The sequence below is a fragment of the Podarcis liolepis genome (assembly GCF_965112155.1).
Source record: "Podarcis liolepis genome assembly, chromosome: 17".
In the NCBI taxonomy this organism is placed as follows: domain Eukaryota; kingdom Metazoa; phylum Chordata; class Lepidosauria; order Squamata; family Lacertidae; genus Podarcis; species Podarcis liolepis.
The window spans coordinates 38460720-38485589 of record NC_139571.1 but is presented as its reverse complement, the minus strand read 5'-3'; the positions used below and the strand labels follow the sequence as shown (position 1 = coordinate 38485589).

Here is a 24870-nt window from a genome sequence, read left to right as displayed (position 1 = left end):
GTTTCAATGCCTTGCCAGTTGTGGATGGGGTGGGGAGGTGAGGGGAGAGGTTAAGTTTTATTTTTCCCCAGCTGGGAGAAATGCATATCATTATTTCAAAGCAAGCATCCATTGTAAGTTCATTTGCTGGAAATAAATCTAGAATAGCAACTCCTGTCAGAGGCAATGTGGGACTGAAGAAAACACTGAAGCTAACCTTTCAACTGCTACTGGTAGACCACAACTCAAATTAATCAGCGCATCTTCCCTTTGTGATAAATTTTGTCACTTAAAAACAGATGTTATTATTTTGCTCAAACAGATCAATAGAATTTCTTTTTCCTTTCTTACTGAAATTATGCTAAAAATATTGGGAGATCTTAACTTTGTAACAGCACTGCCACAACAGAAGATTACATTGTTTTCAACAACTCTTTCTGAAGCAAAGCATATGACTCTGCGGACCATTAAGCACCATCAACGCATCTTTGTAAACTTCCACACAAAAATTCCTCAGTATTGTTGATGGGTGGTGATGTTAATTTCGAAGAAAGAAAGAACTATACTTCAGAAGGTTTTATAACAGACTGACTGTTTAGTACATGAAACACGGAAACAGATTCAAAGAGAAAGACTACAATGTTATAGTAGCAGCTTACAAGCATTTACTCCAACATGGGAATGAGGACAATTTGAATTCATTATGTGAAATAGTGAAATACAACACAGACAACCATGAAAAGCTGGGTATAAACAGGGCTTAAGTAGGCAAATTCCCTTATTAAAGAAAGTCACTGATGTAATTTGCATATCAGCTTGCAAAATATGGACTTGCAATTCTCGGACTTGGTCTTTTGGTTGAGGCTGCAGTGACCTTTCCAAGCAGTACTGCAGCAGTCAAAATGGGGGGTTACAGCACTAGACTGTTGACATCAGGATTCAAATTCTCACCCAGTTACTATCTCTAGGTCCCAGTCCACCTCACAAGGTTGTTGTGAGGATAACAAAAGGGAAGGGTTACCCTGAAGTCATTGAAAAAAGAGTTGCTTGGAAATGTGAGACACAGAAGACCAGAAGTGTATTTTTGCTTCATTTTGTTTGTGGTAAGTATGTAGTACTATTTTTTTGAAGATAAATGCTACTGACAGCTATCAGTATAATGGTCTTTTGGTTTCAATGGCTTTCTGCATGCTCAATACTCTGTTGGGTTGTAGCTAATGTATTTGGGGGTATTAGGATGGGCCATAGATTCCTCACAGCTACTGCCCACTCACAAACACCAGCCCCAAGTAAGAGACACCCAGGGATAATTACAAACTCAATTGGGCTAGGATTCAGTATTTTTTGGGAAAACACGAAACTACTCTATACCTTCTTTGCTTAGGCATATTTTTCTTGATTTGGTGGAATTATTATTATTGCTTATTTTATTACTATTATTATTTGTATAGCACCCTTCAGCAAAACATCTCAGGGCAGTTCACAAGATAAAAATACAAGATAAAAGCACAAATAAACAGTTAAAATAGAAACAACGAAACAATGGTCCCCTTCCTCCCACAAACCCATTTAAAAGGCTGTGGAATATTAATCAGCCACAAAGGCCTGGTTGAAGAAATCCTGTGTAAGTGAATTAGGTTTTAACAGGTATTGCTTCATGCGTTCTGACATTTGTACTGTAATGTATCTGATGTGGGAAGTTTTCACTCTGGTCCAGTGAAAGTTTGTTTAACTGTTGCTTGAGGCGTCAACCGACACCTGTGAGGAAGGTTGGAATTAGAATTCTCAGTATGCAAAAGAGGGATTGAAAGCCTGCATATTTTGATTGGTGGATGCAGGGTTAGAATTTTCAGTTAGGCAGTGTGATTGGCTGGGGCTACTGCAGAAGGATCATAAGAAGTGTATATATAGCCAAGTGCTGGCCAGAAGAGCAGCTGTTGGTGTCATGGAATCAGCCAGGAGGAGGAGGCAGCAGAGGACCAGGACAGCTGAAGAAGGAGGAGGAGGAGGAGGAAGAGGAAGAAGACCTGAGAAGCAAGGTAGGGCAGCTTGGTGTCCAAAGTCTTGGGGAATAGCTGAAACACGTGACTTGGACTGAAGAGACAAGGGGAGAACCTGAGGAGCGAAGTGGGAGGCAGCTTGGGATGTTGGTTTTTGGGGACTGGAAGGAATACCTGAAGGAAGATTTCCTGGTCTGTGCAGGAAGACAAATTTGGACTTCGGTAGGTCAATAAAGGGTTAGAAGAGAGACTTCCAGCCGAATCTGCAGTTATCATGTTGGTGAGGCTTAACTGGCTAGAGAGAATAAAAGGGCAATTTGGCTGGTGTTTTAACAGGGTAGTTAACTACTTCCTTAAAATATAACATTAATAGTTGGCTATAAGCTGTTGGCTTTAAAGTGACCCCAACAAGTTAATAAAATATATACTCATTTAAGGAGACATGCGGTACTATTTTAAAGTAACCAGATAAGGTGGTGGCCTTAATCTGTTGAACTTCAAGCGCTAGACAAAGATTTTCCTAACCCAGCAGGCATTTTAAGGAATTGTTTGCTTTCATTATTAATTTTAATTGATTTTCACCATTGTGAGTTTTGGGGATTCATTTTATTTGATATGCAGCAAGATTTTTGATTTTTTAAAAAAATGTACAGCACTTAGACATTCCAGTGAGCGAGTAGCATGCAAATAGCTTAAGTAAATAAGTAAAATGACCCTTGGTGGGGAGGAGGAGATAGTCCAGGTGAAGCAGGTTCTGAGGTCTTGCTGGTCTCTCTGTCTTGTTCTTCTGGTAGATGATTCTGTTGGGGAGGGATAATTCAGCTGGAGCAGGCTGATATTATATTCACCTGCCTCCTCATTCCTCTGTTCCTTCCATCAGTGCAGCTGTTATTAATAGGCTTTGCCTTTTTTTCTTTTTTAAAGCTACACACGCAGTATTTAAAGTGGGAGGAACCCACAAAGCTGATTTTAGAGAAGAGTGAATGGCAAGCAACCCCATTTGCAACCTAAGTTATCCTACAGTGCAGTTACAGCCTTAAGTATAGCTGGCAGCCGCCTGGAAAATAAGTAAACAAGGCAATTATTGGCGATGCCTTCTTCTCTGATGTATTCTTTGCTAGCTTTCATATACTTCAACTGAGCAGAGCCACGGAGGAAACTCCAAAGGTGTGCAGGGCATTTGTGGGAGGAAACCTACAGGGGATTTCTGGAGAGAAATGTTTTTTCATGTGTCTTCTCCACTAGCAGAAAAATATACTGTACCTGCGGCCGTCTGCTCATCCTAGGGGCTTCTGAAAAAACTCACAAGCATTTTCTTTCAGGTTGTGAAAAAGTGGGAAGTTGGGGGAGAATTGGAAGGGTGTTGTTCTTCCAATCTGTGTATTGAAGGCACTGAATACACCCCCCCCCCCGTGCAGCAAACAATGTGTGTATGTGTGAACACACACACACACACACACCAGTAGCAATATTTCAAACTGAGCCAGGGCTGAAGAACCAACAATAGTATCTCAGCCCACTGACTCATTCTACTGAGAGCTAAGAGACCAAAGAGCTCTTTAAACCTCCCTCCATTCTGGGATGGACAGGGGTGTTGAAAAAGCCCTTCTTTTTGTACTGTACATACGCAGAGGCCCAGTTCAGTCTTTAATTCTATACCAAGGGGCAAGAGAGGCTACAAACTTAGAGCTTGCTCAGTCAGTAGACCATGAGACTCTTAATCTCAGAGTCAAGGGTTTGAGCCCCAAATTGAGCAAAAAGACTAGATGATCCTTGTGGTTCCTTCCAACTCCACAATTCTCTTGCAGTCAGACAGTAGAATGGACTCCCTCGGGAGCTTGTGGACTTTCATTCACTGGAGGTTGGATGGCCATTTATCCATGAATAGAGCTTATATATATATATATATATATATATATATATATATGGGAAACTACTGGCGCGGGTGGCACTGTGGGTTAAACCACGGAGCCTAGGACTTGCCGATCAGAAGGTCAGCGGTTCAAATCCCTGCGACGGGATGAGCTCCTGTTGCTCAGTCCCTGCTCCTGCCAACCTAGCAGTTCAAAAGCTCGTCAAAGTGCAAATAGATAAATAGGTACTGCTCCAGCAGGAAGGTAAACGGTGTTTCCGTGCGCTGCTCTGGTTCGCCAGAAGTGGCTTAGTCATGCTGGCCACATGACCCGGAAGCTGTATGCCGGCTCCCTCGGCCAATAAAGCGAGATGAGCGCCGCAACCCCAGAGTCGGTCACGACTGGACCTAATGGTCAGGGGTCCCTTTGCCTTTAGGAAACCACTAAAATTGTTGAGCCTTTTTAAGGAAAGTTCCAAAATTGTTGACTTGCCTAAAATCTGGGACAAAGTGCAGCCTGGACGTCAATTCCGAATTTGAAATTCCAGACATATGGCAGCCCTAAATTAATCCTTGTCCTCTTTCTGGTGTGAACAGCAAAATAAAAAAGTAACTTGAAATGCGGTGGGTGGGGGAAGTGACCTCACTGCATTTAAATTTGCTAATGTGTACATATTAACCTATAAACTATGAGCAGGGCATTTTATTTCTCCTGGTTCCATTTTCCCTCGCTAACGCAAAACATTCTCTGGCTACTGAGCATGCTCAATCCTCACTGAACTCCCCCCACCTTTAATTACTTCTTTGCAAACATCATATTTCTCCCTCCCTCCCTCCCTCTTAATTCTCATTGTGGTCCCATTTGGGCTTCAATCCTGTTGGCGCTCATCACCTGAGTTTGCTATTAGCAGGAAAGGTTAGCTGTCCCTTGCACCAACCTGATTCTTTTCTGTCCACACAATTTCTCTCTTTAATCTGTCCTCAAATGAAATGTCCATTTACTATTGCTTGCCATGTTTTCATTTACAGCTGCACACACACATAGGAATTCTTCACAGAGCATGGCCAAAATATAGGGCACAATCCAGGCAAAGTTTGGCAGTTTTAAATCCCATTGATTTCAGTGAGAGAGCCTGAGCACATAGTTAACTCTCTGATTGAAATCAATGGGACTTAAAAAGTGCTTATCTTTTGCCGAGGCAGGCCTTTGCTATTTCCTGATGTTTAGCCATGACAGTTAGCTTGTGGAATTCTTAAAGCTGCCCACTTTCCTTATGCCTTTTTAAATACCTGTGAAATAAGGTGGGCTTGCAGGTGTTTGCAGTGTGGCTGCTTATTATTACTGCAAGGCAGAAGTACCTGTAACATTGGTGCTAATTACTTCACCCAGTAGATGGCAGTGTAGAGCAAGGTAAGATTTGATTAAGGAGGAAGAAACAAAAGGTTATTAGACAGGAGCAGTCTGGCATGAGGTGATCTTTTCTATCATCTGCAGGATTTTAAGGGGTCTGTAGTTCACCTGAAAACAGGGAAAGCAGTTTTCAGCAAGAGAAACCAAAAAAAAGCAGCAAAAAAAAAAAGCAGAGGCAGTTTCTAACAGAATGGATGTTCACAGGTTATAGGGACAGATTGCTGTGTATTCTAGGCCTGTGAGAACGCTTTGGAAACTAGCAGATCATTGAGATAAGAAAAATGCAGGAAGGTAAGTAGATATATAACCTACATACCTTCCCGCATTTCTCTGATGAAAATAGGGACGCTTTTATTTATTTATTTTGATCCTTCTGACTGAGTTGTCCCAGCCACTCCCAGCATAATAAAACATTAAACATTTTTTAAAAAAAATCCCTATACAAGGCTGCCTTCAGATGTCTTCAAAAAGTTGTACATGCAAGTTCAAGAGTCCAGTTCTTAGTTACAAGTTCTTTTAATGGCTAGCTGGAGTGAAAACACTTCAAAGAGAGGCAGAGCGTAACATTTCTGGTGTCTTAACTGCTCAGAAGGGGTGACCCTGCACCTGGAGACGAGTCTGGCCGACAGGAATGAGGAACAGTCATCTCCTTAATACATTTTTTTACAAAAACTCCCCTCCCAGGAGGGGTGGCATCCATTTGTGAGTCCTAACCAATCAGTACCAAAGGTTCACATTTGGCCAAAGAGGCCAAATAGTAGGAGTTGACAAGAATTTTGAAGGGAAAAGGGACTAAGGATAGGTCACAAGCACTGTATTCAATCCCATAGCTACCTACTGTGAGTTTGAAATCCCACCGGATCTTGCTAATCGTTTCACTGCTTTATTGGTAGCATGTTTGCTGCTTTAAACTTTAGCATCTCTCCTGCATTAGGCAATGGTCGTTCTTACATACATACATAAAAGGTAAAGGGACCCCTGACCATTAGGTCCAGTCATGGCCGACTCTGGGGTTGTGACACTCATCTCACTTTACTGGCTGAGGGAGCCAGCATACAGCTTCTGGGTCATGTGGCCAGCATGACTAAGCTGCTTCTGGAGAACCAGAGCAGCACACAGAAATGCCGTTTACCTTCCCGCTGGAGCGGTACCTATTTATCTACTTGCACTTTGACGTGCTTTCGAACTGCTAGGTTGGCAGGAGCTGGGACTGAACAACGGGAACTCACCCCGTCGTGGGGATTCGAACCGCCGACCTTCTGATCAGCAAGTCCTAGGCTCTGTGGTTTAACCCACAGCGCCACCTGTGTCCCAGTACATACATACATACAAACAAACATACATAATCTATCCCAGCTACTGCAGAACTTTGAGGAGGCCCAGCCCATTCATTGAATAATTGGGGGGGGGAACTTCCCCCTCTCTGCTTGGCACATCTGTTCAGTACTTTGGTAACGCTGAGTTGGCTAGGGGTGTTGTTAGGCTAAGGACTCTAGCAGTGGCGTGGCGTGGGTTGTCAGCACCCGGGGCAAGGCAAGTAATTTGCGCCCCCTAACCCGTGGATTTGCGCCCCCTAACCCCCAGATGTTGCACCCGGTGCGGCCGGCCCCCCCTGCATCCCCCACGCTACGCCACTGGACTCTAGAGCATCTCAGCTTCAAAGTCAGACTAGTAAGCTGAAGCCAGCAAAGGGAATCTTGAACTGCGCCCCCAGTGGGGAATATGGGCTAAAGTAGATATGGTGTTAAATGTGTGGCTGCATTTAGCATGTAAATTTCCCCACCCAAGAAATAACAGCCATCTAATGTGAGAAACTTTTATATATACACAGCTGATTCTCAGACAGACATTGGGTTTACCAATGATTCAATTTATACAAAGGTATGTTTGAAGATTTGTACAGTGTGCCACCTCTTGCTCGGAGAGTTTGCTCTGTGGTGTGCTTAGCTTGCACTGAGGAAACACACTGCAACATGCAGTCTGCCTAACCAAACCAACCTGATTGGCAAGTAGCCATACATGATAATGGTTCACGACACAAAAAGATTTTACAAGATCACTTTGCAGAATAGGTTCACCTGGCAAACAGCTTCCCGAGAACTGGAAGTGACATAGTTATATGGCGAGGCATCTTGCACACAACAATTTAATCACTGTAAACCGTTTACTTGGACCTAATTAAAGTTAAATGGTAAGATGTCAAAATAAAGAAAAGACTCTTTTGCAATGGATTACCTGTGCTTTTTGTTTACTTGTTCCTATTTGCAAAAAAATATTAAGTCTATATGAATATATTCCCATCATTAGTGTAAATGGGTAGGTTCGGCTGCAATTTGCCTTGCAGTGTTGCCAACTCACAGTTCACAATCAAATTGCTGTACTGTGTTATATTGCCTTAGTTGTGGTCACAGTAGCCTGGGTCAGGATCACTGCACTTTGTTCTGTATAGAAATGATCAGTAGGGTATTACACAAACCACATTCAGCCAGATCCAGACCAAAAGGAGTCCCCTCTAGGGAAGTTAGGAGGCCATCTCATCTCCCACCAGCAGCCCATGATTCAGATAATTTATGGTTATCTCCAGGAGCACTTACATTCCTGGCTACTTGATGGTTATCGTTATAAATCATGAAATAGACATATGCTAGGTCTGTCTTCCACAACTTGGTGCCTACCTGATGTTTTAGACTCCAACTCTCACCAGCCGCTCAACAGGGATGATTGGAGTTTTAGACTGAGACATCTGGAGGTCTCCAGGTTAAGGAAGGCTGCATTAGGTATATGCATGCCAAAGGCACAAACGTGTTTGCTTTAAAGAGGGCAACTGACTTGAGTTCATAAAGGTAAATGGACCCCTGACCACTAGGTCCAGTCGTGCCCAACTCTGGGGTTGTGACGCTCATCTCGCTTTATTGGCCGAGGGAGCCGGCGTACAGCTTCCGGGTCATGTGGCCAGCATGACTAAGCCACTTCTGGCAAACCAGAGCAGCGCACGGAAACGCCGTTTACCTTCCCGCCGGAGCGGTACCTATTTATCTACTTGCACTTTGACGTGCTTTCGAACTGCTGGGTTGGCAGGAGCAGGGACCGAGCAACGGGAGCTCACCCCGTTGCAGGGATTCGAACCGCCGACCTTCTGATTGGCAAGTCCTAGGCTCCGTGGTTTAACCCACAGCACCACCCGCGTCCCTATGATCGGAGTTCATAGTTAAGGAGAATTAAATTAAGTTAAGTTAAGGAGAATTAAGTTAAGGAGAATTAAGAAGTAACCACAATAAATGCTGTCAAACTGTTTTTATTCAGTCTTGAAGATATCCAACAGGGGTCTCTGAACCTTACTGAGAATCTTTTACCCCCACTACGAAATCTCTCTCCAGCCTCCCAACTCACGTCCTAAATCATGAGCAAAGTTGTCTATGACGGAGCAACAAGGGGTTCTTAAGAGCACATTTCCTGGTTCTTTTTACCAGCCATGGGATAGCTCAGTTGGTTAGAGCATGATGCTGGGAACGCCAGGGTTGCAGGGTTTGATCCCCATATGGGACAGCGACATATTTCTGCATTGAAGGGGGTTGGACTAGATCATACTCGGGATCCCTTCAAACTCTACAATTCTTTGGTTCTATGTGATAACACACAATACCCTCACCCCTTTTTGAACATAGATTTAGCTGGGTTTTCATTACTGTGAGAATAACGGATTGCATGCAGGAAAAGCTTCACTCCCTTGCATTAAGGTTATAATAATAATAATAATAATAATAATAATTAATAATAATTAATTAATAATATAATGCTCATCTGACTAGGTTGCCCCAGCTACTCTGGGCTGCTCCCAACAAAAAACAGCAAAAACACAATACATCAAACACTAAAAACTTCCCTGAGCAGGGCTGCCTTCAGGTGTCTTTTAAAAACCACGTAGCTGTTTATCTGTTTGACATCTGCAGGGAGGGCGTTCCACAGCGGGGGCATGACTACCATAAAGGTTCTCTGCCTGATTCCTCTTGCAATGAGAGAACCACCAGAAGGCCCCTGGGGCTGGATCTCAGTGGACTCAGGCTGGACGATGGGAGTGGAGACGCTACCTTTTAACAATGTAGGTGCTGCAGGAGAGGGTGCTGCTACTGCACTTTTAAATGCATGGGAAGTATTTCCAAGGAATACGTGAGATACAGGGGTGGCTGAAGCCCACTGGGAATGGGAGGGTGGAAAGCAGAGAGGCCAACAGTCAATGAAGCAAGAGCCAACGCCAGGCACAGCCACCTCTGGATTAATTATAAGTGAGACAGTAGGCATCAGCGCTTAATGTTCACACTAGGAGAGGGAAGGACTCAATGGATGCTATAGATGGCATATTCCAATGTCCTGGGCTGGGATAGTATATGTTGCCTGCCTGCCTGCCAGTGCACATATTGCTCCATATGTGGGTGCTGCACTTTCCTATGAGCATGAATCGGGCCTTAGAGGTTTAACCTGAAAACTCAGGGTTTGAGCAGGTTTATTTCTGGATTTAAACGTGATTTTAAACACTGCTCAAAAAGCACTATATGTATCAGCCTGCAAATACTGCAGCATTAGCAAGAAGTGTGTAAATTGTGACTTACATATTTCCTGTTCCATGCAGTTTGTAAAATTCACCATTATCATAAATTTCACCGCAGTTAGGCTTAATATATGCAAAGATAAATCTAATAAGATGCAAAGGCCCTGAAGATCAGAATGTCATAACATTTACAGACCACGAGGAAGGAAGCAGACCCTCAAGGAAGAATCTACCATAAATTACAGACAAAAGGCAAAAAGGGAAAGGGGGGGGGAACAGTGGGGAGGGGGAGGGGAGAAGTCAGAGTCAGACCTTTCCAATATACAAAAAACATCCCCCGGACAGCTTGCCCAGCTAATGCTGCTTTTTGGTTATCCATTGTTAGCATATAGGACAATCCAGTGAGCAGATGAACAAGCAAATAGTTATATAATTCAGAGGCTGTGATGCGCATGGGGAGCTCCATGCACACGGAGGCTTCCCACTTTATGAACAGGCTGTGATATATTGATGGCAATGCTGCCACTGAGCAGAAGGCATGTGCTGCCCCTTCTGCAAGGAGAAACTATTTAGCCTTGGCTGAAGAACTAACTCTCATTCAGGCAATAAGGAAGGGAGGCTCTGTGTGAGATCATTTTCAGAGAGCCCCTGCCATGCAGAATGTGCCATGTGTGCCATGCTGGGGTTGGGGAAGGCATGTGTCCTTTGCTCAGCAGTGCCCTGTTGTTATTATTATTATTATTATTATTAATAATAATTATCATTATTCTGCCTCAAGGCAGCTCACAAAAATTAAAACAAATACCAATAAAACACGCACAGTTTAAAACACATGGAGGGTTATGGTTAAAAAGTATTAAACTATCTATAGAATTAAAACAATGCAAATAAAACCCCCACATCTATTTAAATGCAGATTGGGGGGGGGGGAGAGAACTACAGTTCAGTACGCTAAGACCCCTTCCTTTAAAAGCAGTCAGTTCCCAAAAGCCTGTTGGGATAAAATAGTCTTCACCTGCCAGCTGAAGAGCCTGGGCAGGTTCATATTGTGCAGTCCTTCAGAGAGCCCGTACCTAAGTCGTATTTCTCTTCCCAGTCAGCAATGTATAATATCAATTAGGCAGTACTGGTGCCCCCCACCCCCCCGTCCCTCAAGGCTACTGCCTCCTCTGCATGTGCAGGCTCAGCATCCTCCTCTCCACCAAGAAGAGCTTGGCTGGACCACGTTGCTGTTGAGGAAGATTCATCTCGCTAGTGTGCAACCAGGAAGCCGCTTCTGTTAAGCCTCCCCTTGTGCACCAGCAGAGTTGAATTATTTTCCCAAGCTTGCTTGGAAAACAAGGAGTAGCAAGTCAAGTGGTGGTGGCAATAACAAACCACCTCACTTGGACTAAATCTAGTATGGAAGAGGGAGGGGAAAGAGATGGGGAAACCATCCTCCTGCCCTCTCTCTGTCTCTAAGCATCTTGTACAAACAGAAAGGCTGGTTGGCGGCTGCGGCTGCTCTCCTTCCCTTTCCAGAATCCTTTGGTTAGCAGCTGATGTAAGACTGTCGGGAACAATGAATGGGACAAGCAAGCTCTGGAGGGGAGTGGGATGCAGTGCTGTTCCTACTGCTGCCACTCAAATTTGCCACCCTGGGCACCTGCCCTGGGTTGCCGTCCTGTAATAATGTCCCTGTGAGCAGAATAGTATTGTGTTTGTACAATGGATAACTTCTGTCAACAATAAATCCCAATGGCCTTAGACTATTCCCAAAAGATGAAGACAAGTTTGTTGCATCAAATTAAATTACTGGCTATTAAGGTCCAAGGTTAGTGGAGTATTCAGATACTTCTAAGTAGAATCAAAATTTGGGTTGCTAGGCACTAGCCTTTATAATATATATGCAGTTTCTGGCTTCCTTGTCTCACATTTGCATCAAGGTCAAGCTATGGAAAAGGATCAGGACTTATGTCAATAGTTACCATTTGAATTTATGTATGTATACAAGTGTGTGTGTTTCTTTTTCTTTTGGAAAAAAAAACTGCTCTTGACTTCAACAAAGCAATTGCAAAGTTACTCAAATGGGGAAAGCATTTTGAGAGTTCTTAAGTCCATGACAGAATTCAAACCACTCACTATGCTGAGAAGAATAGCTCCACCAATGGAGATGTCATTTTACATCTTAGACTAAAAGAACTGTCCATGAATAGACGGTCTAGAACCTTAAACACCAAATGGCATGTGCAGTGTCATCCTAGACACATTGAACTGAGGAGTGAGCCCAGTTGCACATAATGGGTTTTACTTCTGAGTAAGCAAGTGCTGGACTACAAGAAGATCAAACCTCTCCATTCTTAAGGAAATCAGCCCTGAGTGCTCACTGGAAGGACAGATCCTGAAGCTGAGGCTCCAATACTTTGGCCACCTCATGAGAAGAGAAGACTCCCTGGAAGAGACCCTGATGTTGGGAAAGATGAAGGGCACAAAGAGAAGGGGACGACAGAGGACAAGATGGTGGGACAGTGTTCTCAAAGCTACCGGCATGAGTCTGACCAAACTGCGGGCGGCTGTGGAAGACAGGAGTGCCTGGTGTGCTCTGGTCCAGGGGGTCACGAAGAGTCGGACACGACTAAACAACAACAACAAGCAAGTGCTGAACATGGAAATCCTCTCCTAATCTTCTAAAATAATTCAGTTAGTTTGCATTTGATCCTCGGCGGAAAGAAATGTGTACACGGAGAGGATGATAGTAGATAGACTCAACCCTTTGATGCCATCAGGAAATGCCGACCCACCAAAAGTATCAGAACAGAAGCCTCCATTTTGACCTTTCCAAATCCAAGACTAACATAAAAATGAAGGGGATGACAAGAGGTATCTATCGCATCTCAGCAATCATTACAATTGAAAGGTTGACCCCCCCCCACCCACCCCATAGCAGGTGGACTGCCTCAATTATGATGGATGAGGAGTGTGACAGCTCTCAGGAGATGTAGTGGGAAGCTGGCAATTGCTCAGTGAGCTATGACGTTGCTGGTAGAGATCTGACAAGAACAGAGTATTTTTATGAAACTACAGAGCTTAAGTTTCGGTGGCCTTTAATTTGCTTTATAACCAATTGCATAAACTGGTCGGTGAAAATAGAACTCTTTCACAAGAACAGAGGGGGGGCTTATTGGGTCAAGGTGATCCAAATAAGATTTTATTGTTCTTTCTTGCCTACCTTCAGTTTTTTTTTTGGGGGGGGGGAGAACCTAGAAAGACAGCAAAACATCCTGACACTCTTTGAGCGACATTAAATTTTAAAGGTGGTGTAATTAGAACTGAGGGGAATAACACAGGTGGGTATGAAGAAAAATAGTGGACTTACCTAGCAAGTTTGAAAGTATCTAGTATTGAACATGGACAGCTGCGTTCAAATCCTTGCTTATCCATAAAGCTCACTATTTGATATTGGACCATTCTTTCTGGGCCAAACCATTGTGGTAAATGTGCAGTGTCCACTGAAAGAAGAAGCCATGTGTCTTATTCCTCCTCTGTACCACCCAGTGGAACTTGCTTCATGTGGTGAAATCATGACACCCCACGTCCTCCCACTCAGTTGTCTGTTGTTAGCAGGCTATGATGCAAAGCAGGTGTGGAGATATGCCGCATGCTGTGAGGAAAGGTCATTTGACATTATGGAGGGGAAGATGGAAGGAGCAAGATATGTAGTAGCCGATTTGGGCAACTGCCCATGTATTTAACCTAAATCTAGATTGCCCCTAGCTGGGTATGTTTAGCCTGGAAAAGAGGAGACTGAGAAGAGATATGATACCAATCTTCATATATCTTAAGTGCTGTCAACATGGAAGATGGAGCATGTTATGTACGGAAGTCTCACCCTGGGCCAGCAGGGGGATACTGTAGATAGTTATGCAAATGAAGGATCAAAAGTGACATTCAGTGATTGGATAGTTTGTATGCAAATGAAGGATCAAAAGTGACGTTCAGTGATTGGATAGTTTTAGAAAGTTGCAACAGTTACGCTGTTCTGGAGCTCTATATAAGCAGGCTGACTGAGCTCTTCAGTTCAGTTCTGTTCTGGCCATCTGAATAAACAAGAGCTGTCTGAAGAATCGCTGTGTCGTCTGATATGTTCGCCCACGACTTAACAGAGCAAGCTTGTTTTCTCCTCTGGAGGGTAGGACTTGAACCAATGGCTTCAAGTTACAAGTTACAAGAAAGGAGATTCTGACTAAACATCAGGAAAAACCTTATGACAGTAGGAGCTTGTTTGACAGTCGAACAGACTCCCTCAAGAGGTTGTGCACTCTCCTTCCTTGGAGGTTTTTAAGCAGAGGTTGGATGGCCATCTATCTTGGATGCTTTAGTTGTGATTCCTGCAGTGCAGCGGATTGGAATAGATGACCGTTGGGGTCCCTTCCGATTCTAGGATTTAGCCTAATCCACCTCAGGTTTGCTGTGAGGATGAAAAATGATTTTTTTAACACGTACATAAGCCATCCTGAGCACTCTGAAGGAAGGACAGAATAGAAATGTGACAGGTAATCTGGTTAATTAAAATAATGAACAATCAAGGAATAATCCCCATGTATGGATTTCCTCCTCAGAAATATCTTGCACTAAACATGGAAATCAATACATGGAAGTTGACAAATGTACTAACCAGAATCTAAACTGTGAGGGCCCCTGGTTCAAATTTCACCTCAGCCATTTAGCCATTGACCTCTGACAGGCCAACATTCTTAGGCCCCACCCCCTTCATTTTCATTGTTTAATTATGACATGGGTGTCCCACAAATCTTCCAAAGAGTGGGAACATTTCCCCACTTGACAACAGCCCTGTGAGATAGCTTAGGCAGAGACATGGTGATTGGCCCCAAAACTGCCTGGGGACACAATTTTCTTCTTTTAAAACACACATGCAAAATGCAGGAGAGGAGAGCTCCGTTGTGCTCAAGTCCTGCTTGTGGGTTTCTCACAGGCATCTGGTTGGCCATTGTGAGAAGAGAACATTGGACTAGGTGGCATAGCTGTCAACTTACAGATTTGAAAATAAGGGACCTGCAGCCTCACCTGTTCCAGGCACTCCAGTCTTCCTGTCCTCCTGCAGTCTGGTCAAACTCATGCTGGTAGCTTCGAGAACACTGTCCAACCAACTTTGTAACCAGAGGTTCAACTGAATAGAATCTGAATCACATGCACTACAAGGCCTATGCAGCCTCAACTTGAGATGGCTCCCCAAAGTTTGCAGTAGCATGTGCAACAAAATGGCGTCCAGCATTCAAAAACCCCCTCAGCTTGCATTAACTAGCCACACACAAGGCATGCAAGCTCCACCCCCGGGTCATTCTTAGACTTCTTATTGGGTGAGCAACACAGCCAAGCAACACAGTTGGAGCCTCCCTCCTCCCTGGCCGGCAGGGAGGGAGGGAGAGGAGCTGCTTCCTCTGAAATTTAAGGGACATCATTTAAGGGACATCCATCAATAAGGGACAGCAGCGGGACATGGCGCTGGAATAAGGGACTGTCCCTTCAAATAAGGGACACGACAGCTATGCTAGGTGGACCCTTAGCCTGATCAAGCAGGCTCTTTTTATGTGCTTCTGCAGATCCTCCAAGTGTCTGCTTTCCAGCGACAGTCCCGGATTTACAGAAGCTGTTCCAGATTCTGATTTGATCTCGGAATGTCCCACTTTCCCTTAGAACATCCCTATTTTCATAATAATAATAATATTTATACCCCGCCCATCTGGCTTGGTTTCCTCAGCCACTCTGGGCGGCTTCCAACAAAACACTAAAATACAATAACCTATTAAACATTAAAAGCTTCCCTAAACAGGGCTGCCTTCAGATGTCTTCTAAAAGTTTGGTAGTTATTTTTCTCCTAGACATCTGGTGGGAGGGCGTTCCACAGGGTGGGCGCCACTACCGAGAAGGCCCTCTGCCTGGTTCCCTGTAGCTTTGCTTCTTGCAATGAGGGAACCGCCAGAAGGCCCTCAGTGCTGGACCTCAATGTACGGGCTGGATGATGGAGGTGGAGACGCTCCTTCAGGTATACTGGGCCAAGGCCGTTTAGGGCTTTAAAGGTCAGCACCAACACTTTGAATTGTGCTCGGAAACATACTGGGAGCCAATGTAGGTCTTTCAAGACCGGTGTTATATGGTCTCAGCGGCCGCTCCCAGTCACCAGTCTAGCTGCTGCATTCTGGATTAGTTGTAGTTTCCGGGTCACCTTCAAAGGTAGCCCCACATAGAGCGCATTGCAGTAGTCCAAGCGAGAGATAACCAGAGCATGCACCACTCTGGTGAGACAGTCCACGGGCAGGTAGGGTCTCAGCCTGCGTACCAGATGGAGCTGATAAACAGCTGCCCTGGACACAGAAGAAATGTTGGAGGGTATGCTTCTGATCTTAACTATTTTTAAAGTACAGGATATCCCAAAATAACGGGAGATTGCTTGAGATGGAAATAGAATACTAACCACATTTGCCCTAATTCAGAGGCCCCCTTGCCCATATATCAGATTGTACCCCAGGAAATGATTGCTTTTGCAGGGCAGAATCTACCTTCACTGTGCCAAATGGCAATCTATTGCTCCGTTCGTTTCACAGGGGCTTGAAACATATGTAGGAAATATAGCAGTTGTGCATACTACATTGTACCCGTGGACCTCAGTCCAGCTCCAGTCACAAGTGTGACCCTAGATAAGGTGTACCCCCACACATAAGCAGGTTCATCCATCAAGTCTAAAGGGTAGCCTTGTAGGCATTGCACCCAGTGCAGAAGTATATGCTCATTATCTGCACAGACAGATCTCCCTTACTGGATCAGTGTGATTATGTTTACTGTCCAGGACAGGTTATATAAATGCAAAAAAGGGGAAACAACCAGAAACAATAGAAAAGGTGAATCAGAATTCTCGCCATGTTCATAACTGCAAAGCTTGCAAGACTTTCATTAAGCGCAGAACCTGCAATTTTCGGATGCGGGTTTATTAGCAACTCAAAGAAGGGGACAAACACATTTTTAACAGTGCTGAGGTAATGAATGAAACTGATTTAGATCACCAAAGGGTCTGGTCCATGCCTTTTCATCTCATCAGTGAACACTTAATTTTTAATATCCTCATATTTGCCACACTCCCTTTAGATTATTGAAACACAGTATTTTATCTTTGAATCATTAACTTTTGCTGCCTACTTTGGTTCTCCCTCTGCTCTGAACATCTCTGATTATAAATATTTCAATAATTCAAGTCTCTCTTATTTTAACTCTCACTTATATAATTGCAAGTATGAATGTGCAGCAGCAAGTTAACACGGATGCCATAAAAAGCCAAAATAATTAATCACTCAGCCTCCATTAGAGGATCAAGGGCAAGGGAACATGCTGTACTATATATATATATATATATAATCTCCAAAGGACGCAGAAAAAAAATAGCTTGGTTCTGATTTAGATCATTTTACAATTTTAAAATGCTGTTTCATGCTCTCAACTTGCCCAAGTTCTAGGAAGTTTCAGTCTAACCTTTTACAATTTCCTTAAAAGAAAAGGATATTGTAGATGTACTGTATTTTTGTAACACGTACTTCTTTAAAAATGTGTAAATTGGGCAGGGAAGAGCAGGCAGATGTATGGAAAGGCAACACTGGACTAAAAGCAGAGCCACTACCTGCAGAAACAACAGCACACCTTTGCAAAACCTCAAGGCTGGTTTTTGCCAGTCTATATTGCAATCCTATACATGTCTACTCTAGAAGAAAATCCCATTGGGATTATAGAGAGGTATTTAAAAAAAGATAAGGTTGAATGCAAGGTATTAGAAATCAAAGTCTGTTGCATCAGGTAAGGTCTTTTGGTAATGGCTTTTCTTATTTTCTAATTGTATACAGTATTTATAATTTAAATGATATGTAATAGTAGTAGTAGTGTGACACTTCAATGGTATCTGCAAGCTAGGATGATCATGTGTAGCAAAACTTTGCTCTCTACTGAGTCTTTGCCTTCTTCCAAAGGGAACTGCCTCCAGTGTGAAATTGCTAGGCTAGGATTTATCAGCATTTTGTTTGGGGCCCAATGGTGACCAAGGGTATCTCTCTCACCAGACGTATTAAATTGGAATGGGAAAGCTAGGAATACTGTTTGTAACCTATTTCTGAGGAGCACAGTGTCAGTTGGTAACAAGCGATTTGTTCCTTGTTATAAGGAGAGGAATTTAGCGTGGTGCTAAGCAGATCACTCTGTCGGTTCAAGAATTTATGCGTGCCTGAAGTGATATGCCCCCTCCCACCAGGAGCTGTTGTTGGGACTCCCCTGACTGCCCTAGAGCAAACTGAGGGGTGGGGTGGGGAGTGTGGGGAAAGCCCTGTTGCACTGGCCCCATTGTTTTTGTGTGTATCCAGCCCCTCACTGCAGGATGAAGAACTCAGAATCCCAACTCTAGTTAGCCGCTTTGAGACTCCTTAGGGTAGTGATAAAGCGGGATATCAAATCCAAACTCCTCCTCCTCCTCCTCCTCCTCCTCCTCCTCCTCCTCCTCCTCCTCCTCTTCGTCGTCTTCTTCTTCTTCTTCTTCTTCTTCTTCTTCTTCTTCTTCTTCTTCTTCTTCTTCTTCTTCTGCCAAAGGCTGTAATGCTCAGAAAGCACTCCTCTGATCTCCTGACCTAAATCTCCTGTTTCAATTACTTTTTTAACTATTTTAGTGGGCTTATTTTATTGCACACTTTAATTGCATGTGTGCATACTTTCATGCTTTTATGGACTGTGCATTTTAATTATGTGTGCCTATATATTTCTTGATTATTATTTTTAACTTGGAAAACACTTTGTCAATTAAGTGGTACATAAATAATAATGATAGTATTAATGGTAGTTATAGTAATAATAGTAATAGTAATTCTCCAGTTTTTTTGAAATATTGAACATCCAGCCTAAGGCGGTGTAACCTGAAATCTCACATTTGACAGTGTGAACATTAATTGGTTTTACTGAAGTTAATATTTTACTGACCTCTCTACATATTGTTATAATAGGCCAACAGAGCTACCCAATTTTGATCTGAGAAACCTCAGAATATTCTTGGAATTTGGTAATAATGACAGAGTGGAGGAAACACTGAAAGGGGGGACCTTTTGGCTGAAATGTTATTCTCAGCCAAGCAGAAAAAAGGGGGGGGGGAGTCAGCTCGAGTTAAGAAATTACAGGATAAAGAGGAAGCTTTCTTCTTCTTTGTGTCAAGATTTGTCCGTATTTGCTTTTAGGGGGCACAGTTTTCCTCTCCACAGACTACCGGTTTTAAGGCAAGGGGGAAAGTGTTATCAATGATTACAGGCAGGGTCATGAAGGGCAAATTATGTGCCAAAATGGCCTTACTATGGAATGTTATTGGTGTTCTGTGTTCTAAGTTATGTGATAAGTCAAAGTTACTGTTGCATAAAATTCTCCCAATGTTTCATGTGGAGGGTTTTTGTGGGAAAAGGAGGGACAGTTTCCAGTAAGATTCCTGCTCTTTCTACTTCTTCTTTTTAAAAAAAAAAAAAACCCACCTTCCTCCTAATTCAGATACTGCATCTGTGAACTTTTATTATTATTATTATTAAATTTTTATTGGTTTTTCAACATTTATATAAACACAAACAATACACAATACAAACAAACAAACACTTAAACACACAAGTATAATTTCAAATCCCTTTTTGTGAACTTTTGGATTCCAATGGCCCAGTGTGTTTCCCAAACCGATATTTATTATTATTTTCATAATTCTTCTAAATTAATTTTTATTTGCAAATTGAAGAAAGTGAAATAAAATAAGATGATTAAAAATGAAATATAATTAAGGAAAAGAAAGAATATCTGAAAACAGCAGCAGCAGCAACCATCAGCTCACACTAAAGATGCGTTAACCACCTGTACAGCCATCTCTGGTTAAACATAAAAAATAATATAAGCCTTCCAGATGTCCAAATAAAACATGAAATCAATGTCTAAATGAAATACATTCAAATGTAGCTGGGGTGATAAGTTCCTCAGACCACTGCATGATACACGGTGTGTATTTATCTTTCCAGGTTCAAAGTAGAACCATTAAGGGCTTGCAAAATCCCTTGTCCTGCTGTTAATCCCCATACTACATGAACATAATTTTAAAGTACGTGACCATCTGCAAATATCAAGGATTTGGTCAAAGGCAAAATTGGTACGGAGAACTTCAAACCAAAAAGGACATATCACTGGAGACGCCCACACCATATGCCTCAACATCTATCTGTATTAGACAGAACCTTCCTATATACTTGTTGTGGAATGCAAAATATCAGCCATTAGGATCAACTACTGCTTTATGAGAAGACAGGAGTGCCTGGCGTGCTCTGGTCCATGGGGTCACGAAGAGTCGGACATGACTAAACGACTAAACAACAACAACTGCTTTATGAGGAGCCACACCGTTAGAAATCTTAGACTAGCCACTAAGACATTCTCTAACACATACAGAAGGTCCTAGGCTCAGCCGGCAGCATCTCCATGAATGGTGGGGGTACCCTGTCTGAAACCCTGCTGCCACCAGACCTTGCAGACACTATTGAGCTACATGGACCATTGTTGTGACTCAGTAGAAGGCAGCTTTTGAAGTTCCCCTGGACCATAAAAACCTTTGCACTAAACACTTGGAGAGTTTGACAGAACATTAGGCACACCTTTCCCTCCAGATCTCTGATTGGCAGCTAAATTCTCCACATTTTTGTGTCTTAAGCTGCAGAGCACATATAGGCACGTCTTACAGAAGTTCCTGAAAGGGTTCAAGTTTCTGCTCATGTCTGCAGTAGGAGAAAGTTCTGTCCTGGGGATGCTGGGCAGGCATGGGGAAGGAGCCACAAAATTTTTTCTTTTTTAAAATATATTTTTATTAAAGATTTCTTGGTTTACAAAAGTATTAAGCTATGAAGGGAGAGACAACTTTGGATTTATTAACATGTTGTTGTTGTTGTTGTTTAGTCGTTTAGTCATGTCCGACTCTTCGTGACCCCATGGACCAGAGCATGCCAGGCACTCCTGTCTTCCACTGCCTCCCGCAGTTTGGTCAAACTCATGCTGGTAGCTTCGAGAACACTGTCCAACCATCTTGTCCTCTGTCATCCCCTTCTCCTTGTGCCCTCCATCTTTCCCAACATCAGGGTCTTTTCCAGGGATTCTTCTCTTCTCATGAGGTGGCCAAAGTATTGGAGCCTCAGTTTCAGGATCTGTCCTTCCAGTGAGCACTCAGGGCTGATTTCCTTAAGAATGGAGAGGTTTGATCTTCTTGCAGTCCACGGGACTCTCAAGAGTCTCCTCCAGCACCATAATTCAAAAGCATCAATTCTTCGGCGATCAGCCTTCTTTATGGTCCAGCTCTCACTTCCATACATCACTACTGGGAAAACCATAGCTTTAACTATAGGGATCTTTGTCAGCAAGGTGACGTCTCTGCTTTTTAAGATGCTGTCTAGGTTTGTCATTGCTCTTCTCCCAAGAAGCAGGCGTCTTTTAATTTCGTGGCTGCTGTCACCATCTGCAGTGATCATGGAGCCCAAGAAAGTAAAATCTCTCACTGCCTCCATTTCTCCCCCTTCTATTTGCCAGGAGGTGATGGGACCAGTGGCCATGATCTTCGTTTTTTTTTATGTTGAGCTTCAAACCATATTTTGCGCTCTCCTCTATATTTTGTGCTCTCCTCTATATTTTGCACTCTCCTGCCAAGAAAACTCCATGGACAAAGACAACAGGCATATTAACATACAAAGGTCATAGAACACTTCTCTTAATATCAGTCTGTTTCCTCTTCTCAGTGGTTGCACCAGGTGATGGAATTCCTTGCTCCAGGAAATGCAGTTCACCCCCTTCCCTCACTATTTTACACTGGTTACTGGAGACCTTCCTATTCTGGCAGGCAGAGGATGTCTTTATGGTTTTTAAGACTGCTGACCCTGTGTCTTTTTTTCATGATTGTGTTTTAGATTGTTGTTAAGAAATGGTAATTTTATATGTTTCAATCTGCACTGTTTTATTTGCACTAGAAGGATGGGATATAAATGGCCTAATAAAATAAATAAATTTGCATTCATTCATGCTCACTCCTATTCAATACAGATTTGCCAAATGCCCACAGTTCTTCTGCCTTAGGTGCAATAGAATAAAGCTTCTTGACCCACCTGCTTAGTGTCAGATAATAAAAATTAAAAGGGGTCTGATTCGCTCCCTCGGTGAGGAGGTCCAGGTGGCTAATCCTGATATGAAACAGTGCCATTCCCCCCTCTCCTGGCGTGCCAGAGAAGAATACTTCCAGGTTTATCATTTGCTGTAAACCTTACAGAATATGACCTAAGCAGATGTTAAAGGGGCAATTAGTAGTCTTGAAAAATCTAGCGTGCGTGCTCTAGAATGATTGAGTGAGCTAAATAGCCCAAGGTCATATCCTACCATGCCCTGTAATGGAAATGTGTGGTGGAGAAATGGAAAAGGGTGACAGTAGTTCCCAACTCAGCAGTTTATACACATTCAGCAAAACAATGTGCTAAAGCTTTATCTTGGTCTATAGCACTTCACACTGTAGGCAGAAAACCATGTGTCCCTGCAAACAAACAAACAAAAAAAACAAAATACCAGAAGATGCAATCCCCTACATGTAGAAAACTAGGGTGTCAAGAAGGTTCAAACTAGCCCTCCCACTGCTATACTATTTTTCTATGTGCAGGGACTTTGCTGTCCTTTGTAGATGTCTCTTGTTTGTTTGCATCCATGAAAAGCTTTACTACTTGATTCTACTGAGTGTCCAAACTAGTGCTGAACTCACAGGCACAGATGCACAACCTTGATTTCTCATCATATCATATGCAGTGACTTGTAGTTGACTGTGTGAGAGTTCTGCAGTGAAAAAACACGTAAGCCATTTTGGCAAGTCAGTTGTATATAAATAAATAGTAACAACATTGTGGTTGGCTGAAGGGAATATGAAAGCTTTGTGGCATCTGATTTGTGGTGGTCTTCAGGGAAGAGACTTTGTAAGAAATCCCCTATAGGAAGTTTAATCTATAGTAACGAGGATTCCACAAGATGTGTTGATGGCTACCAGATTAGATAGCCTTAAAGGGGGATTAGACAAATTAATGGAAGATAAGACTATCAACGGCTACAAGCCATGATGTCTGTGTATTAACTCCTGTATCATAGGTGATACCTCTCTCAGAGTTTGGTAAAGATATTGCAGCAGTGTGCAGAAAGAAATAGTCTGGTCAGACTACTGGATAAAGGAAACTTAAGGTTTATCACTCATGGCAAACAAAACCATTCTAAGTACAGGTGGTGACCATTTCATGTGGGTGTTCCATTCCTGGTTCCCACACGCATCAGCAGAATGTGTATAAGTTTACCCCGCCTCATTACACTCCCATACCGCCTTCTTCCGGGTCCAAAAGGACATTGGTGATCACACATCAATTGGATGCGCCTAAATTGGTTGCATGGGACTCGGGTGGCTCTGTGGGTTAAACCACAGAGCCCAGGACTTGTCAATCAGAAGGTTGGCAGTTCGAATCCCCACAACGGGGTGAGCTCCCATTGCTCGGTCCCTGCTCCTGCCAACCTAGCAGTTCAAAAGCATGTCAAAGTGCAAGTAGATAAATAGGTACCGCTCCGGTGGGAAGGTAAACGGTGTTTCCGTGCGCTGCTCTGGTTTGCCAGAAGCGGCTTAGTCATGCTGGCCACATGACCCGGAAGCTGCACATTGGCTCCCTCGGCCAATAAAGCAAGATGAGTGCCGCAACCGCAGAGTCGATCACGACTGGACCGAATGGTTAGGGGTCCCTTTACCTTTAAATTGGTTGCTGCCTAGATAGTTTTGTTTTGCATAGGCAGATGCCTTATACTGAGCCAGACCATTCATCCATGTAGCTCAGTACTGTCTATTCTGACTGGAAGCAGCTCACCAGAATTTCAGGCAGGAGTCTCTCCCAGCCTTACCTGGATTGAACCAGGATCCCTTTGCATGCAAAGCAGATGTTGTACCAGTGAGCTACAGCCTTTCCCATAGCTCAATGGAAGGGCCAAGATGGAGCCAAGATACAGCCACATGCTGACTCAATCCTAGATGGACTTAACTCAAAGAAAATGCAGGAAGGATGTGATCTACTTTACCAACAAGTAGTAGTTACTAACAGAGAAGGAATTGGGAAGTACAGGTTGCCTTCCTGTCCTTCGCCCCCAAGTGGTTCAGGCAGCTTACTGCTTTATTCCTAACATGTCTGAATACCAGTCTTTGGGAAACAACAATACGAGAGGGCTATTGTGTTCACATCCTGCTTGTTTCTGGCCACTGTTGGAAACAGGACATTGATCCGGCAGAGATGTGCTAATGGCATTTGGTCTTGATCCACCTAAAATTAGCTGCACTTAACCCCCAATGGGAAATTGGTAGGACAAAGCAGCCACAACTCAAACTGTCCCTCCTTGATTTCAGGCTGTGACTCAGAGCTTGACGGCATGCCACCCTTACCATGTGAAAAATAGCCACGCCCCAACTGTAGGGGATTCTGAGGGTGCCCATTGGATAGTGCAGGCAATCTTGTATTGTATCTGTGCCTTTCTGAGTCTTATCAAGAGAACAGAGATGTTCTTCTGGCTGGTGGGCTTTGCTTCTTGCAATCTCATGCTGATAATTCATCCCCCCCACCACCACCCCAAACAACTTCTCACATGGTGAGTGTAATATGTCTCCAGGTACTAACTTTAGCAAAATTTGGACTAAACGACTTACCGAACTTGTTGACTAGCAGTTTTATTGTGTAGCATTTCTAGGAATAGGCTTGCACCCCATGTATGGGCAAATAGCTGTGCTCTGCTGCGCTGTGAACACTTTTTTATTTTCTTTTTTTTGCACTTCATGGGTATAAATAAAGTGACAAGAGCACAGCCTAAGCAGAATTCAGATTAAAAGGACAAATGTGGCCGGCCAAAATGAACCATTATAGGAAACAAAGGGAAAATAACGACTAAAGATCTTTCATTACAGCCAGCTAATTATCATGAGTTTTGGACTTAACTGTTCAGGCATAGA

At 43.2% G+C, this 24870-nt stretch overlaps 1 long non-coding RNA gene across 3 annotated transcripts in view; it reads left to right on the top strand.

Moving 5' to 3' along the window:
* Positions 1–805: 805 nt before the first annotated feature.
* Positions 806–24870, top strand: part of LOC310696498 — a 105773-nt gene continuing 81708 nt past the window's right edge. The window contains exon 1 of one of the 3 annotated variants that reach the window (XR_014520572.1): positions 806–1082. This is a non-coding gene — a long non-coding RNA (uncharacterized lncRNA). Of the gene's footprint in view, positions 1083–1921; positions 2019–24870 lie in introns of those variants that run through there. The other 2 variants (XR_014520573.1, XR_014520574.1) reach the window with 2 other exon arrangements.